This window comes from Pristiophorus japonicus, chromosome 23 (genome assembly GCF_044704955.1).
Source record: "Pristiophorus japonicus isolate sPriJap1 chromosome 23, sPriJap1.hap1, whole genome shotgun sequence".
In the NCBI taxonomy this organism is placed as follows: Eukaryota; Metazoa; Chordata; class Chondrichthyes; family Pristiophoridae; genus Pristiophorus; species Pristiophorus japonicus.
The window spans coordinates 38,218,807-38,237,648 of record NC_091999.1 but is presented as its reverse complement, the minus strand read 5'-3'; positions in this window follow the sequence as shown (position 1 = coordinate 38,237,648).

Genomic DNA, 18,842 nt, shown 5'->3' with positions numbered 1-18,842 from the left:
ACCCCAATTGAGAACTTTTATTCCTGGTCCATCTTTGTCCTTTTCCATAACTACCCTAAATCTACTGAATTATGATCACCAGCACCAAAATGCTCTCCCACTGATACCCCTTCCACCTGCCCAAGCTTCATTCATTAAACCTAAGTCCAGAACCACCCTCTCTTGTTGGGCTTGCTACGTCATGGCTAAAAAAGTTCTCCTGAATGCATTTTAAGAATTCTGCTACTTCAATATCTTTCATACTAATTCTATCCCAGTTAATATTTGGGTAGTTGAAATCCCCGACTATTACTGCCCTATTATTTTGGCACGTATCAGAAATGTGCCGACATATTTGCTCTTCTGTCTCCCTCTGACTGTTTGGGGGTCTATAGTACATCCCCAGCAGTGTGATTGCCCCTTTCTTGTTCCTCACTTCTCCCATGTGGCCTCATTTGATGATCCTTCGAACATATCATCCCTCCCCACAGCTGGAATTGTTTCTTGAATCAACTCTGCGATACGTCCTCCTTTTTTTTTATCCTTGTCTCTGTCTTGTCTTAAAACCCTGTAACCAGGAATGTTGAGCTGCCTTTCCTGCAGTTATTTTAGCCGTGTTTCACTAATAGTTACAATATCATACCCCCACATGTCTGTCTGTGCCCTCAGCTTATCTGCCTCAATCCCTAGACTCCTTGTATTGGCATTGAAGTATTTCTAGATTGATTCCTGTGATGAGAGACTTGTCTTATGATGAGAGTTTGTGTAGAATGGGCCTATACACTCGGGAGTTTAGACGAATGAGAGGTGATCTCATTGAAACACACTGGCACTGGCATTTAGCGCTGCCAAACTCCCTTATTGTCTATTTTCTAGCCCTTGTTTCGTCTGCCTTCCAAACACTATCAAAACCCCCAGTGAGGCTATTGTCCGGTCCTGTTGAGGTGCAATCTGTCCGGCTTGTACTGGTCCCTACTCCCCCAGAAACGCTCCCAATGCCTCAGGAATCTAAAGCTTTCCCTCCTGCACCAAACTCCAGCCATGCATTCATCTGCTCTATCCTCTTATTTCTGTACTCACCAGCACGGAGCACAGGGAGTAATCCCGACATTACTACCTTTGAGGTCCTGTTTTTTAATCTCTTTCCTAGATCCCTAAAATCTGCCTGCAGGATCTCATCCCTCTTTCGACCTATGTCATTGGTCCCGATATGGACCACAACCTCTGGATGTTCATCCTCCCCCCTCAAAAATGTCCTGCAGCCACTCAGTGACATCCTTGACCCGTGCACCAGGGAGGCAAAACACCATCCTGGAATCATGTCTGTGCCTGCAGAAGCAATTGTTTGTTCCCCTATCAAATCCACTCCCACTATTGCTCTTCCACTCTTCTTCCTCCCCGCCCTGTGCAGCTGAGCCACCCACGGTGTCGTGGACATGGCTCTGGCTGCTTCTCCAGAGAAATCATCGCCCTCATCAGTATCCAGATCTGAAAACCGGTTAGCGAGCGAGATGCACTCAGAGGACTCCTGTCCTACTCTTGTCCCATAACGCTGAAAATTTGTTTAGCTCTTTCGAAAGTTACAAGTGAATTTGCTTCCACCACCCTAACAGGCAGTGCGTTCGAGGCCAGAACATCTCGCTGCTTCATTAGTCCCCTCATGTAGCATCTGGTTCATTTGCCAATCACATTCAATCTGTGCCTGTGGTTACTCAACTTTCTGACACTGAAAATTGTTTCTCCTTATTCAGAGGATTGGAGGGCTGGAAGAGGTTACAGAGATAGGGAGAGGTGAGGCCTTGGAGGGATTTGAACAAGAGGATGAGAATTTTAAAGCCTGAAGCCACCAGCCGTCTCCCCCAGTGCAGAATGTGACTCACTGCTAACAGAAAGGATTTTTGTTTACTTACAAAAGATGCATAATGAACGGAAATCAATCTCTGTATTTTAACTAACAGCGACATGAGGGAAATGAATGAACTTTAAACACCTGGTTCACTTGGCACTGAAGTGTCTGAAACTCAGAATAGGAACTCCAGGAAAACAAAATACTGACAAATGTTAAACTGTTTTGCTGACAAAGGAAATCTCGATTTAACTTTAAAAGGTGAATAATTTAACAGGGGTTCACACAGATTCACCTGACAGGCCGACTCAGGATCCACCCCTCAAGCACCGCGAATGATTGCAGAACACGCTGCTCCCTCTCCCCTCCGGCCTCTGACCTCTCTTTCTGTTGGTTCCCAGGGCAATCAATCACCACTCGCCAACATTACAGTGACAGATTAAGTTGAGGGGCTCAGTGGGAGAAATAAAATGGGGTCGTGAATCTGAGTTCGGAAATAAAATTACAGAAGCAAAATTAAATTTATAAACAAAACTATTTAAAGTCAAATCAAATGAATTGTTGCATTTAATACATCCTTCTGGGTCAAGTGGGAAACAAGTCATGTGTGGGCTGTGCAGAATATCTGTGCCCAGTCACACAGCGTGTCCCTGGCTCCCTGCTCCAAGTGCACATGTTTCAGCTCACATCCAACTGACTGGATAAACCTCGCCCGTCTAAACCCCATCACACAAATAGCAGCATTTGATGTTTAGTTATGCTCAACCTTTATAAAACACTGGTTAGGCCTCAGCTGACACATTGTGCTCAATTCTGGGCACCACACTTTCAGAAGGGTATCTACACCTTCGAGAGGGACCAGAAGAGATTTACTAGACTGGTACGAATGCGGAGGGACTTCAGTTATGTGGAGATACTGGAGAAGCTGCGGTAATTCTCCTTGGATCAGAAAAGGTTAAGAGGAGATTTGATCGAGTGTTCAAAATCATGAACGGTTTTCATAGAAAAATAAGAAGAAACACATTCCAGTGGCAGAATGGTCAGTAACCAGAAGACACAGAGTTCAGGTGATTGGCAAAATAAACAGAGGCGACATGAGGAACCATTGAATAAACAGCGAGTTGTTGCAATCTGGAATACACTGCCTGATAGGGTGGTCTAAGCAGACTCAATAGTGGCTTTCAAAAGTCAATTGGATATATACTAAAGGGGCAATATTTGCAGAGCCATGGGGAAGGAGCAGGGGAGTGGAACTAACTGGATAGCTTGACCATAGAGCCAGCGCAGGCACGATGGGCCGAATCGCCTCCTGCGCATTCATTCTATGAAAATGGCGGATGATCTTATCCAGAATGCTGTGACCACATACCCTCAGAAAACCAAGACCACCTATTTCCACCTGTGGAATATCGGCCATCTCCATCCCTGCCTCAGCTCACCCTCTGCTGAAACCCTCGTCCATTCCTCGGTTACCTCTAGACTTGACTATTCCAACACACTCCTGGCTGGCTTCCCACATTCTACCCCACGTAATCTTCACCTCATCCAAAACTCGGCTCCCCTTGTCCTAACTCGCACCAAGTTACTCGTTCACCCATCACCCCCTGTGCTTACTGACCTACATTGGCTCCCGGTTAAGCAACGCTTCGATTTCAAAATTCTCATCCTTGTTCACAAATACATCCATGGTCTCGCCCCTTCCTATCTCTGTAATCTCCTTCAGCCCCACAACCCCCAGAGATGTCTGCGCTCCACTAATACAGCCCTCCTGAGCATCCCTGATTATAATCACTCAACCATTGGTGGCCTTGTCTTCTGTTGCCGAGGCCCCAAGCTCCGGAACTCCCTCCCTAAACCTCCGTGCCTCCTCCCTGAAAGCACTGACTCTGCCTTTGTTCAGTTCTACACTCACTGGTTCCTCTCCCTTGAAGGTACTGACTCTGGCTGGGTTCAGTTCTACACTCACTGGTTCCTCTCCCCTGAGGGTGCTGACTCTGGCTGGGTGCAGTTCTACACACACTGGTTCCCCTCCCCTGAAGTTACTGTCTCTGGGTGTCTGTGGTCTCGTCACCTCTTTGTACACTCTGACCCTCCCTGTATATCTGTAATATCTCCCTGTTTTGGTGATGGGCTCTCCCTGATCACTCTCTCCCTGACTCTCACCATTTCAGGGAATCATACGGCACAGAATGAGGCCATTCGGCCCATCGAGCCTGTCCGACTCACTGAAAGACTCACTCCCGGCACCTGCCCCAAAACACCAGAAATTGTTCCCTTTGAACATTGCTGGTTTTGAAAGTTATTATTGATGTCCCAGAATTGAGGCCAACGCTCAATATCTGAGTCTAACTAGTGAGTGATAAAGGTTGACCATAACTTGCTTGTTGTACTCTGTACTGCTATTAATGCTGGAACAGATTGATCAGCGGACCCTGCCTCCTCACAGCTTTGTGTTCACCTGCAAATTGCACCATTTGCTTTAGAATGCCTCCCATTTCTCCTCCTTCCCAAATCCCTGCTAGTGGCCGGTGACCCCGCTGACCCCGGGCCTGTCACCGCGGGCTTGTCCCGCGGTCAGCCTCTGGTCTGTGATTGGCCCTGGGCCCTGCACCAGGTGTTTATGACGCTCACCAGCTCCACGCGCGGCTCCAATTCCTGCCCCGTGCCGACAACAGACATCATCCGGGCTCCACCAACTGTCGCCGCCGCCGCTCGCACATGCTCAGTGCGGGAGATCCGGGCTCAGCACCGCTCCTAGCACGCTCCGAGTGGTTGGAGGACCCACCGCCCGCTCGGTCCACCAGCCCTGCCCCTGCTCTTCCCGAGAGACAACACTCTGCATTATCCGCTTCACACACACCCGCTGTGGGCCTCAGGCCCTGAACAACAACCTGCGGCTCCGGCCTTTCCCCGAGCGTGCCCCCCGGGGTGGTGGGCTCTGGGCCCGTGCGGGTCCCCCGGGGAGGTGGGCTCTGAGCCCGTGCGGGGCCCCCGGGGAGGTGGGCTCTGGGCCCCCGGGGAGGTGGGCTCTGGGGGAGATTAGATTGTTAAACACACCCTGTCCACACAATGGAAAAGTGTTTGAGGAACAAGTATTTCTGGAGAGACTTTTAATCCATTGAACATATACAGTTTTTTCAATTTGTTCCGGGCTGTGGCCGTCGCTGCCAAGGCCGGCATTTATTGGCCATCCCTAATTACACTGGAGAAGGTGGTGGGGAGTCACCTACTTGAACCGCTGTAGTCCGTGTGGTGAAGGTACTCCCACAGTGCTGTTAGGGAGCCAGTTCCAGGATTTTGACCCAGTGACGATGAAGGAACGGCGATATATGACCAAGTCCGGATGGTGTGTGTCTTGGAGGGGAACTTGCAGATGATGCTGTTCCCATTCACCTGCTGCGTTTTTCCTTCTGGGTGGTAAAAGCCGTGCTACAGGTTTGTTGGCAGGTTCCCTTCCATCAGAACATAAGAATTAGGAGCAGGAGTCAGCCATATGGTCCTTCGAGCCTTCTCCGCCGGTCAATACGACCATGGCTGATCTTCGACCTCAACTTGACTCTCCCGCCCGATCCCCAGATCGCTGAAGGACATTAGTGCGCCAGTTGGGATTTTAGTGACAATCCGACAGCTTTCATGGTGACTATTTTTCTAGAGCCTGCCCCACAAATTCCCCGATTTATTAAACTCAATTTTACAACAAGCCTTTCTGTTTTTCTGGGTTCTCTCTCACTCCCTTTTATTTGTTTTATATTCATTGTACAGGTTATTAGAAGGGGAGGACTTGTAGACGGGAAATTTAACTCCAACATCATATCAAGTTCGATCAGTCTGTTCATCGGGACCTGAATATCATCAAACATAACATGGAAGCAAAAAGCAGAGTTGACAGCGGGGAGAAACCGTACACGTGTTGTGTGTGTGGACGAGGATTCAGCCGATCCTGTGGCCTGGCGAAACAGAAACGCAGTCACACTGGGGAGAAACCGTGAAAATGCGGGGACTGTGGGAAAGGATTCAATTACCCGTCTGAGCTGGAAACTCATCAACACAATCACACTGGTGCGGAGGCTGTTCAGCTGCTCCGTGTGTGGGAAGAGATTCACTCGGTCATGTGAGCTGCTAACACACAGCGAGTTCACACTGGGGAGAGACCTTCACCTGCTCTGTGTGTGGGTCAGGATTCATTTCTTCAACCCATCGACTGACACACCAACTTGTTCACACCAATGTGAGACCTTTTAAATGTTCTGCCTGTGAGAAGAGCTTTAAAAGCAAAAAGGAACTGCTGGCACACCAGCGCACTCACACTGGGGAGTGGCCGTTCACCTGCTCCGTGTGTGGAAACACATTCAACAGTAATTACTGTCGTGTTTGCCAGCACTCTAGTAATGACTCCACGAGGTAAGGTATTGCACTTGCACTGTTGTGACCTTCGTCCTTTTATTGCAGCTCCTGAATGAGGTGACAGTAAGGTGGGCTCCCTTTTATACCTGCGGTGTGCAGGTGACATCTAGGTCTCCACCTGTTGCACCCTCTGGTGGTACAGGCATATTGTATACAGTGTAAAGATACATTCATAGGTCTTACGTAACTGTACATTTTGTGTACAATGTGTATACACGCACAACAATTATCACCTGCTGAGACACCAGCGAGATCATACCGGGGAGAGGCCGTTCACTTGCTCCATGTGTGGGAAGGGATTCACTCGATCATTCAGCCTGCTGAGACACCAGCGAGTTCACAAGTGACTGCAGGGTTTGGATTCTGTTGTTATTGCTGCTGTTAATCACATCCAGGACTAAACCATGTTCATTCCACTGTGGAACTCCGCTGACCCCGCTGAAGGGTGTGAGCTCAGGGAGTGGGACCTCCAGGAGTGGAGTGTAAGAAAGCTGGGTTTCGGTATCCTGACAAATATATGGCGCGGTACCAGTGGAATCCTTACTCGTTAGGATTTGATATGCACTGCCCGAGAGGGTGGTGGAGGCAGACTTAATCGCGGTTTTCAAAAGGGAATTGTGTAGGTACCTGAAAGAAAAATATTTGCAGAGCTACGGGGAAAGGGCGGGGGAGTGGGACTCGCTGAAGGGCTTTTGCAAAGAACCGGCACAGACTTGATGGGCCAAATGGCCTCCTTCTGTGCTGTAACCACTCTGATTCTCTACTAAGGAACCGTCCAGCGTAGGACGAGGGGTAAATGATGTCTGATTCCCTGAACTATTTCACATTGAACCCAGTTCAGATCCAGATCAATTCAGTTTACTGAAGAATAGAGAGAAATATCACCCCCAAATGAGGGAGACAAAAGCAGCCATTAGAGAAGCTCAGAGATCTTTGGAAAAGAAGAGAGTGCTCAATTATGGTAATCATTACAAAAGATTTTCCAGCTCCGTCAGGAGGCAGAAGACGGTTAAAGATGGTTTAGTGCAGGGGTGGGGCATTATTTGGGCTGGAGGGCCACTGAACAAGTTTTGCTGAGCTGTTGAGGGCCGCCCACCAATGTTCCCCCGAAGGTGGGCGGCCGCACGGTCACGCATCAATCGCAGGGTCGCGCGCAGGGTGCTCACCAGCTCCCACCGCTGGAAGAGACACTGTGCAGCAGATTTAAAGGGACCGCTCACCAGCTCCCACCACTGGAAGAGACACCGTGCAGCAGATTCAAAGGGACCGCTCACCAGCTCCCACCGCTGGAAGAGACACCGTGCAGCAGATTTAAAGGGACCGCTCACCAGCTCCCACCGCGAGAAGAGACCCCGTGCAGCAGATTTAAAGGGACCGCTCACCAGCTCCCACCGCTGGAAGGGACACGGTGCAGCAGATTTAAAGGGACCGCGCACATTGGTGAGAACAAAGTGCTAAATTGGTAAATTTGAAACAGTCCCACTCTTGGGGCTCAAATTTGACCAGTAGAGATTTCTGTCGAAATGACCAGAGGTGAGCCGCTTTTCTACACCGATTAGGGCGCCAAAAATCTTCAGGCCGAGTTTGGCCGCTCCCCAGCCTCGCCTCGATGGAAACGCAGCCAGGTCCCGGTGCTGAAAACAGTGCCGGGACCTCTGCACATGCGCGCGAGAGTATGCATGCATGTGCAGTAGCTCCTCGACCCCAGAATCTCTGCGTGTGCTCTGCAGGCTGTGTGGGACGGGCCCGAAGCGCGCTGCCCCTATCCCTGGCCTAATGGGCTCCCTCATCGGCGGCCCGCTGAAGGTGGGACTTCTATTTTTTGTGTGTCTATTCATTTATTGATTGATTGTGGTCCATTTTTCATTTCGCACTCTGGGTTGTAAGAGATCTCTTGAGACCCCAGTTTAAGTTCGCTAAAGAGATTCTGAGCTTTCTCTGAGTTTTGACTGCACATACATGCAAGTTGAGTTGCAGTCAGTAGGGGGTTGAGGGTATATCACCAGGAGCAGATCAACACTGAGAAAGAACCGATTCTCCGACCTTTTTATTTGTTATTGATTGATTGCTTATTACATTGAAACATAGAAAATAGATGCAGTAGTCAGCCATTCGAGCCTGCACCACCATTCAATAAGATCATGGCTGATCATTCACCTCAGTACCCCTTTCCTGCTTTCTCTCCATACCCTTTGATCCCTTTAGCCGTAAGGGCCATATCTAACTCCCTCTTGAATGTATCCAATGAACTGTCATCAACAACTCTCTGCGGTAGAGAATTCTACAGGTTAACAACTCTCTGAGTGAAGAAGTTTCTCCTCATCTCAGTCCTAAATGGCTTACCCCTTATGTCCCCTGGTTCTAGACTTCCCCAACATCGGGAACATTCTTCCTGCATCTAACCTGTCCAGTCCCGAAATAATTTTATGTGTTTCTATGAGATCCTCTCTCATCCTTCTAAATTCCAGTGAATACAGTCCCAGTCGATCCAGTCTCTCCTCATATGTCAGTCCTGCCATCCCAGGAAACAGTCTGGTGAACCTTTGCTTCAATCCCTCAATAGCAAGAATGTCCTTCCTCAGATTAGGAGACCAAAACTGAACAAATATTCCAGGTGAGGCCTCACTCAGGCCCTGTACAACTGCAGTAAGACCTCCCTGCTCCAATACTCAAATCCCTGAGCTTTGAAGGGCAACATACCATTTGCCTTCTTCACCGCCTGCTGTGCCTGCATGCGAACTTTCAATGACTGATGTACCTTGACACCCAGGTCTCGTTGCACCTCCCTTTTTCCTAATCTGCTGCCATTCAGATAATATTCTGCCTTTGTGGTTTTTCCACTAAAGTGGATTACCTCACATTTATCCACGTTATACTGCATCTGGCATGCGTTTGCCCACTCACCGAACCTGTCCAAGTCAGCTTGCAGCCTCTTAGCCCTCCTCACAGCTCACACCGCCACTTAGCTTAGTGTCATCTGCAAACTTGGAGATATTACACTCAATTCCTTCATCTAAATCATTAATGTATATTGTAAATAGCTGGGTTCCCAGCACTGAGCCCTGCAGCACTCCACTAGTTACTGCCTGCCATTCTGAAAAGGACCCGTTTATCCCGACTCTCTCCTTCCTGTCTGCCAACCAGTTCTCTATCCATGTCAGTACATTACCCCCCAAACAATGTGCTTTAATTTTGCACAACAATTTCTTGTGTGGGACATTGTAAAAAGCCTTTTGAAAGTCTGGATACACCACATCCACTGGTTCTCCCTTGTCCACGCTATCAGTTACATCCTCAAAAAATTCTAGGTTTGTCAAGCATGATTTCCATTTCATAAATCCATGCTGACTTGGACCGATCCTGTCACTGCTTTCCAAATGCATCTTTAATAATTGATTACAACATTTTCCCCACTACTGATATCAGGCTAACCGGTCTATAATTACCCGTTTTCTCTCTTCCTCCTTTTTTAAAAAGTGCTGTTACATTGGCTACCCTTCAGACAATAGGAACTGATCCAGAGTCGATAGACTGTTGGAAAATGATCACCAATGCATCCACTATTTCTCGGGCCACTTCCTTAAATACTCTGGAATTCAGACTATCAGTCCCCGGGGAATTATTGGCCTTCAGTCCCATCAATTATTTTGGTCTCGGTGCTTTAGATGCAGGATTCCTTCTATTTTTTATTTGTTAATTAATTGCTCATTACTTTTTGTGCTTTGTTTCGTGCTTTGTAAATCTTGGTGCTAGGTGCAGGTCATCTCAGCTTCCTTGTATTTTTTATTTGTTATTGAATGTTTATTTTTGTGCTTTGTTTAGTGCTTGGTGCTTTAAATGTACTGCTTTGTTTAGTGCTTGATGCTTTCTCAACTCCCCACAAGGTTTTTCTGTGTGGCCAGATACGCTGGCCTAAGTTAGTTTGGAATAACTATTAGCTGTTCAAACTAGCTTAATGACATCACTGCAGTACCTAGCAACCAACCTCCCTGAGCCCTGCTCATTATGGGCAAGGTTTAGCGTTTGATGGGACATTGTAGAGGGAGCTTTACTCTATATCTAACCCTTGCTGTACCTGCCCTGGAAGTGTCTGATGAGACAGTGTCGAACATAAGAACAAATGAACATAAGAAATAGGAGCAGGAGTAGGCCATACTGGAGCCTGCTTCATAACCCAACACGATCATGGCTGATCCGATCATGAACTCAGGACCACTTCGCTGCCCTCTCCCCATAAACCCTTATTCCCTTATTGGTTAATAAACTGTCTATCTCTGTCTTAAATTTATTCAATGACCCAGCTTCCACAGCTCTCTGAGGCAGCGAATTCCACAGATTTACAACCCTCCGAGAAGAAACTGCCACCAAAGCAAGAATATCCTTTCGTAAATATGGAAACCAAAACCGTACGCAATATTTCAGGTGTGCCCACACCAATATCCTGTATAACTGTAGCAAGACTTCCCTGCTTTTATACTCCAACCCCTTTGCAATAAAGGCCAAGATTTAATTGGCCTTCCTGAGCACTTGCTGTACCTGCATACAAACCTTTTGTGTTTCATGCACAAGTACCTCCAGGTCCCGCTGTACTGCAGAACTTTGCAATTTTTCTCCATTTAGTTAATAACTTGCTCTTTGAATTTTTCTGCCAAAGCACATGACCTCACACTTTCCAACATTATACTCCATCTACCAAATGTTTGCACGCTAATTTAGTCTGTATGTCCTTTTGAAGATTTTTTGTGTCCTCCTCACAGGGGTATTCAACATTCAGGAAAATAGAATAAAAGGAAAAGGAGGCGGAGTAGCATTGCTGGTTACGGAGCAAATTAAGGCAATAGTTCGGAAGGACATCAGCTTGGATGATGTGGAATCTATATGGGTAGAGCTGCAGAATACCAAAGGGCAAAAAACGTTAGTGCGAGTTGTGTACAGACCTCCAAACAGTAGTAGTGATGATGGGGAGGGCATCAAACATGAAATTAGGGGTGCGTGCAATAAAGGTGCAGCAGTTATAATGGGTGACTTTAATTAGCACATCGATTGGGTTAACCAAACTGGAAGCAATACGGTGGAGGAGGATTTCCTGGAGTGCATAAGGGATGGTTTTTTAGACTATAATGTCGAGGAACCAACTAGCGGGGAGGCCATCTTAGACTGGGTGTTGTGTAATGAGAGAGGATTAATTAGCAATCTCGTTGTGCGAGGCCCCTTGGGGAAGAGTGACCATAATATGGTGCAATTCTGCATTAGGATGGAGAATGAAACAGTTAATTCAGAGACCTTGGTCCAGAACTTAAAGAAGGGTAATTTTGAAGGTATGAGGAGTGAATTGGCTAGGATAGATTGACGAATGATACTAAAGGGGTTGACTGTGGATGGGCAATGGCAGACATTTAGAGACCACATGGATGAACTACAATAATTGTACATTCCTGTCTGGCGTAAAAATTAAAAAGGGAAGGTGTCTCAACCGTGGCTATCAAGCGAAATCAGGGATAGCATTAAAGCCAAGGAAGTGGCTTACAAATTGTCCAGAAATAGCAGCGAACCCGGGGACTGGGAGAAATTTAGAACTCAGCAGAGGAGGACAAAGGGTTTGATTAGGGCAGGGAAAATGGAATACGAGAAGAAGCTTGCAGGGAACATTAAACGGATTGCAAAAGTTTCTATAGATATGTAAAGAGAAAAAGGTTAGTAAAGACAAATGTAGGTCCCCTGCAGTCAGAATCAGGGGAAGACATAACGGGGAACAAAGAAATGGCAGGCCAATTGAACAAGTACTTTGGTTCGGTATTCACTGAGGAGGACACAAACAACCTTCCGGATATAAAAGCGTTCGGAGGGTCTTGTAAGGATGAGGAACTGAGGGAAATCCTTATTAGTCGGGAAATTGTGTTGGGAAAATTGATGGGATTGAAGGCCGATAAATCCCCAGGGCCTGATGGACTGCATTCCAGAGTACTTAAGGAGGTGGCCTTGGAAATAGCGGAGGCATTGACAGTCATTTTCCAACATTCCATTGACTCTGGATCAGTTCCTATGGAGTGGAGGGTATCCAATGTAACCCCACTTTTTAAAAAAGGAGGGAGAGAGAAAACAGGGAATTATAGACCGGTCAGCCTGACATCGGTAGTGGGTAAAATGATGGAATCAATTATTAAGGATATCATAGCAGTGCATTTGGAAAGAGGTAATATGATAGGTCCAAGTCAGCATGGATTTGTGAAAGGGAAATCATGCTTGGCAAATCATCTGGAATTTTTTGAGGATGTTTCCAGTGGTGTGGACAAGGGAGAACCAGTTGATGTGGTATATTTGGACTTTCAGAAGGCTTTCGACAAGGTCCCACACAAGAGATTAATGTGCAAAGTTAAAGCACATGGGATTGGGTGTAGTGTGCTGACATTGATTTAGAACTGGATGTCAGACAGGAAGCAAAGAGTAGGAGTAAATGGGCACTTTTCAGAAAGGCAGGCACTGACTAATGGGGTTCCGCAAGGTTCTGTGCTGGGGCCCCAGCTGTTTACACTGTACATTAATGATTTAGTTGAGGGGATTAAATGTAGTATCTCAAAATTTGCGGATGACACTAAGTTGGGTGGCAGTGTGAGCTGCGAGGAGGATGCTATGAGGCTGCAGAGCGACTTGGATAGGTTAGGTGCCTGGGCAAATGCATGGCAGATGAAGTATAATGTGGATAAATGTGAGGTTATCCACTTTGGTGGTAAAAACAGAGAGACAGACTATTACCTGAATGGTGACAGATTAGGAAAAGGGGAGGTGCAAAGAGACCTGGGTGTCATGGTACATCAGGCATTGAAGGTTGGCATGCAGTTACAGCAGGCGGTTAAGAAAGCTAATGATACGTTGGCCTTCATAGCGAGGGGATTTGAGTACAGGGGCAGGGAGGTGTTGCTACAATTGTACAGGGCCTTGATGAGCCCACACCTGGAGTATTGTGTACAGTTTTGGTCTCCTAACCTCAGGAAGGACATTCTTGCTATTGAGGGAGTGCAGCGAAGGTTCACCAGACTGATTCCCGGAATGGCGGGACTGACCTATCAAGAAAGATTGGATCAACTGGGCTTGTATTCACTGGAGTTCAGAAGAATGAAAGGGACTTCATAGAAATGTTTAAAATTCTGACGGGGTTAGACAGGTTAGATGCAGGAAGAATGTTCCCAATGTTGGGGAAGTCCAGAACCAGGGGACACAGTCTCAGGATAAGGGGGAAGCCATTTAGGACCGAGATGAGGTGGAATTTCTTCACCCAGAGAGTGGTGAACCTGTGGAATTCTCTACCACAGAAAGTTGTTGAGGCCAATTCACTAAATATATTCAAAAAGGAGTTAGATGAAGTCCTTACTACTAGGGGAATCAAGGGGTATATTCAGAAAGCAGGAATGGGGTACTGAAGTTGCATGTTCAGGCATGAACTCATTGCATGGGGTGCAGTCTAGAAGGGCCGAATTGCCTACTCCTCCATCTATTTTCTATGTTTCTATGTTTCTATGTTTCTATATTGCTTTTCCTCCCATCTTTGTATCGTCAGCAAATGTGGCCATGTTACACTCGATCCTTGCTTCCACATCGTTAAAATAGATTGTAAATAGTAGGGGTCCCAGCACTGATCCCTGCGACACCCCACTAGTTACAGATTGCCAACCAGAGAATGAACTATTTATCCTGACTCTGTTTTCTGTTAGTTAGCCAATCCTCTATCCATGCTAATATATTACCCCCAACCCCGTGATACTTTATCTTGTGCGTAACCTTTTATGTGGCATCTTGTCAAATGCCTTCTGGAAGACCAAATACATCACATCCACTGGTTCCCCTTTATCCACCCTGTTTGTTACATCCTCCAAGAATTCCAACAAATTTGTCAAACATGACTTCCCCTTCATAAATCCATGGTGACTGCCTGACTGAATTGTGCTTTTCCAAATGTCCTGCGACTACTTCTTTAATGATAGACTCCAACATTTTCCCAAACAGAAATGTTAGGCTAACTGGTCTATAGTTTCCGGCTTTTTGTCTGCCTCCTTTTTTGAATAGAAGGGTTACATTTGCAGTTTTCCAATCTGCTGCGACCTCCCCAGAATCCAGGGAATGTTGGTAAATTACAACCAATGCATCCACTATCCCTACCATTACTTCTCTTAAGACCCTAGGATGCAAGCCATCAGGTCAGGGGATTTATCCGCCTTTAGTCCCATTATCATAATGAACACCACCTTCTTAGTGATTGTGATTGTGTTAAGTTCCTCCCCCGCTATAGCCCCTTGACTATCCGCTGTTGGAATATTGTTTGTGTCCTCTACCGTAAAGACCGATACAAAATATCTGTTCAGAGTTTCTGCCATCTCCATGTTCCCCATTACTAATTACACGGTCTCGTCCTCCAAGGGACCAACATTTACTTTAGCCACTCTTTTCCTTTTTATGTACCTTTCTAAACTCTTGCTATCTGTTTTTATATTTCGTGCTAGTTTACTTTCATAGTCTATCTTCCCTTTCTTAAATTTGTTATACATTCTTTGCTGGCTTTTAAAAGGTTCCCAATCTTCTGTCCTCCCACTAGTTTTGGCCACTTTGTATGCCCTTTTAATTGGATACCGTCCTTTATTTCTTTAGTTAGCCGCGGATGGATATCTTTTCTTTTACACCTTTTTCTCCTCACTGGAATGTATTTTTCTTGAGAGTTGTGCAATATCTCCTTAAATGTACGCCACTGTTCATCAAACATCCGACACTTTAATCTATTTTCCCAGCCCACTTTAGCCAACTCTGCCCTCATACCTACATAGTCTCCTTTATTTAAGATTAGTACGCTGGTTATAGATCCAACTTTCTCACACACCATCTGAATTTGAAATTCAGATCATGCTCTGATCACTCATTCCAAGGGATCCTTTACGAGGAGATTGTTTATTAATCCTGTCTCATTAAACAGGACCAGATCTAAGATAGTCTGCCCCCTGGTTGGTTCCATTACACACTGCTGAAATAACCCATCTCTTATGCACTCTATGAACTCTTCCTCAAGGCTACCCTGACCAATTTGATTTGTCCAATCAATATGGAAGTTAAAATCACCCATGCTTATTGCTGTTCCCTTTTTACAAGCCCCCACTATTTCCTGGTTTATACTCCAACCAACACAGTTGCTACTGTTAAGCGACCTATAGACTACGCCCACCAGTGACTTTTTCCCATTATTATTCCTTATCTCCACCCAAACTGTTTCAACATCCTTATCATTTGAGCCAATATTGTTTCTCATTATTCCATCCTTTATCAATAGAGCTGCCCCACCTCCTTTTCCTTTCTGTCTGTCCTTCTGGATTGTCAAGTACCCCTGAATATTTAATTCCCAGACCTGGTCACCTTGCAACCATGTCTCTGTAATAGATATTAGATCATACCCATTTGTATTTATTTGTGCCGTCAACCCATCTATTTTGTTGCAAATGCTCCGTGCATTTAGACAAAGTGCCTTTAAGATTGTTTTTTCCCCCTTTTTTCCCCACTTGTTTCCTCTCTCCTTCAAACTCACTTTCTTTAATTTTGCTTTCTAATTCCAGCTTTACTCCCCTCCCTACTGAATCTATTCTCAGGTTCCCATCCCCCTGGCAGGCTAGTTTAAACTCTCCCCAACAGCACTAGCAACCCCTGCCCCCGCAAGGATATTGGTCCCGGCTCTGTTGAGATGCAACCCGTCCAGCTTGTACCGGTCCCACCTCCCCCAGAAGCTGTCCCAATGCCTCAGGAAACTAACGCCCTCCCGCCTGCACCATCTCTCCAGCCACGTATTCATCTGCTCTATCCTGCCATTTCTGTACTCACTCGCTCGTGACATCGGGAGTAATCCAGAGATTACTAGCTTTGAGGTCCTGCTTTTTAATCTCTCCCCTGGCTCTGTAAACTCTGCCTGCAGGACCTCACCCCTCTTTCAACCTGTGTCATTGGTCCCAGCGGAAGGAGCACACGACAACCCAAGCACTTCAACAAACCGGCACTTCAACCAACGTACTTTCAACCACCGTCTGTCCAACCTGCGACAGAGACTGTAGCTCCCGCATTGGACTTAACAGACATCTGAGACCTCATTTGTAATGTGGAAGCAAGTCATCCTCGACTCCAAGGGACTGCCTTTGATGATGATGGTTTATATCAGACAGGAGGGGATTGGTGTCAGTTACTGTGGGGTGGGTTTATTTCAGACAGGAGGGGATTGGTGTCAGTGACTGTGGATTTGGTTTATTTCAGACAGGAGGGGATTGGTGTCAGTGACTGTGTGGTGGGTTTATATCAGACAGGAGGGGATTGGTGTCAGTAACTGTGGGGTGGGTTCATATCAGACAGCAGGGGATTGGTGTCAGTTACTGTGGGGTGGTTTTATTATCAGACAGGATGAAATTGGTGTCAGTGACTGTGTAGGAGGAGTCTCCAGCTTCAACTACTCGAGCTCCATGTTTCGGAGCATGAGCGGCGGCTGGACTCAATACGGTGCATCCGCGAGGCTGAGAGCTCCGTGGATAGCACCTTTTAGGAGATGGTCACCCCACAGATTAAAAGCGTGCAGGCAGCGGGGAAGTGGGTGACCACCAGACAGAGTAAGAACGCTTGGCAGGTAGTGCAGGAGTGCCCCCGTGAGTCCACCTCTCTTTCAAACCGATATTCACTTCTGAGCATCGGTGAGGGCAATGGTGCCTCTGGGGTGTGCAGCTCGAGCCAATTCCAAGGCACCATGGGTGGCTCAGCTGCACAGGGGAGAAACACGAAGAATAAAAGAGCTGTCGTGATTGGAGATTCTATAGTTAGGGGAGCAGAGAGGCGTTTCTGTGGCCGCAGACGTGACTCCAGAATGGTATGGTGCCTCCGTGGTGCCAGGGTCAGGGATGTGACAGAGCAGACGCAGGGAATTCTGGGGGAGGGAAAGAGGGTAAACAGCTAGAGGTCATGGTCCATATCAGCACCAGCACCATAAGTAGAAACAGGGATGAGGTCCTACAGGCAGAATTTGGGGAGCTAGGAAGAAAATTAATGAGTAGGACCTCAAAGGTAGTAATCTCTGGATTACTACCAGTGCCACGTGCTAATGAGCACAAGAATAGAAGGAGCGAGAGAATGAACGCGTGGCTGAAGGATTGGTGTCGGAGGGAGGGCTTTAAATTACTGAGGGATTGGGACCTTTTCTGGGGGAGATGGGACCTGTACAAACAGGACGGGTTGCACCTCAACAGTGCCGGGACCAATATCCTCGCAGGGAGCTTTGCTAGTGCTGTTGGGGAGAGTTTAAACTAGCTTGGCAGGGGGATTGGAACCTGAGAAAACATTCAATAGGGAAGGAAGTAAAGCAGAAATTGGATAGCAAGAATTTAGAAATCGAATCTGTAAAACAGAGGAAACAAGGGTTAGTAAGTAGCAATCAAGGAGGGGTTCCTGTGCTAAATGGTATATACTTTAATGCAAGGAGTATAGCGAGTAAGGCAGATGAGCAAAGAGTACAGGTAGATACTTGGGAGGATTATATTATAGCCATTACAGAGGCATGGCTGAAAGAGGGGCAGATTTGGCAGATCAATACTCCTGGTTACAGGATTTTTAGACAAGAGAGAGAGGGGGGTAAAAAGAATTTCGCGGTATCGATTAAAGAATTTATTACAGCGGTGAGGAGGGATAGTTAAGAGAGATCATCAAATGAGGCCACATGGATCGAATTTAAAAATAAAAAATGGGTGATCACACTGCTGGCCGTGTATTATAGACCCTCAAACAGTGGGAGGGAGATAGAGGGAGATAGAGGAACAAATATATCGGCAAATTGCTGTGAAGTCCAAAAACCTTAGGGCACTAATAGTAGGGGATTTTAACTATCCTAATATTAATTGGGACAAATATAGTGCGAAGGGTATAGAGGGTACGGAATTCTTCAACTGCATTCAAGAGAACGTTTTTAGTCAGTATGTAACAAGCCCAACACGAGAGGGGGCGGTTTTGGATTTAGTTTTGGGGAATGAAGCTGGGCAGGTTGAAGGTGTATTCGTGGGAGAGCACTTGGGTGCCAGTGACCATAATTCAGTCAGATTCAAGTTAGTTATGGATAAGGACAAGGATAGGCCTCGAATAAATGTCCCAAATTGGGGAAAAGCTAAGTTGAGGAGTGATTTGGCCACAGTGGACTGGAAACTGCTACTTGTAGGTAAATCAGTGTCGGAACAGTTGGAAACATTCAAGGAGGAGGTCTGGAAGACTCAGGCCAAACATGTGACTTTAAAGAAAAAGGGTGGAATAACAATTCTAGAACCCGCTGGATGTCTAGGGACTTACAGGCGAGGGTAAAGAAAAAACGGGAAGCTTATGTCATACACCAATGGCTAAATACTGTCGAATCTTTGGCGGAATATAGAAAATTAAGAGGTAAAATTAAAAAGGATATTAGGAATGTTAAGACAGAGCATGAAAAATACTTGGTTAGTGTCATGTATCTCACATTACTGTATATAGCTGTATCTTACCATGCTATACATGACAGTAATTGGATATGACCGGTAACAAAAAGCATACCTTACAACCAGGAGTGCACTTGCAGGAGACACTCCAT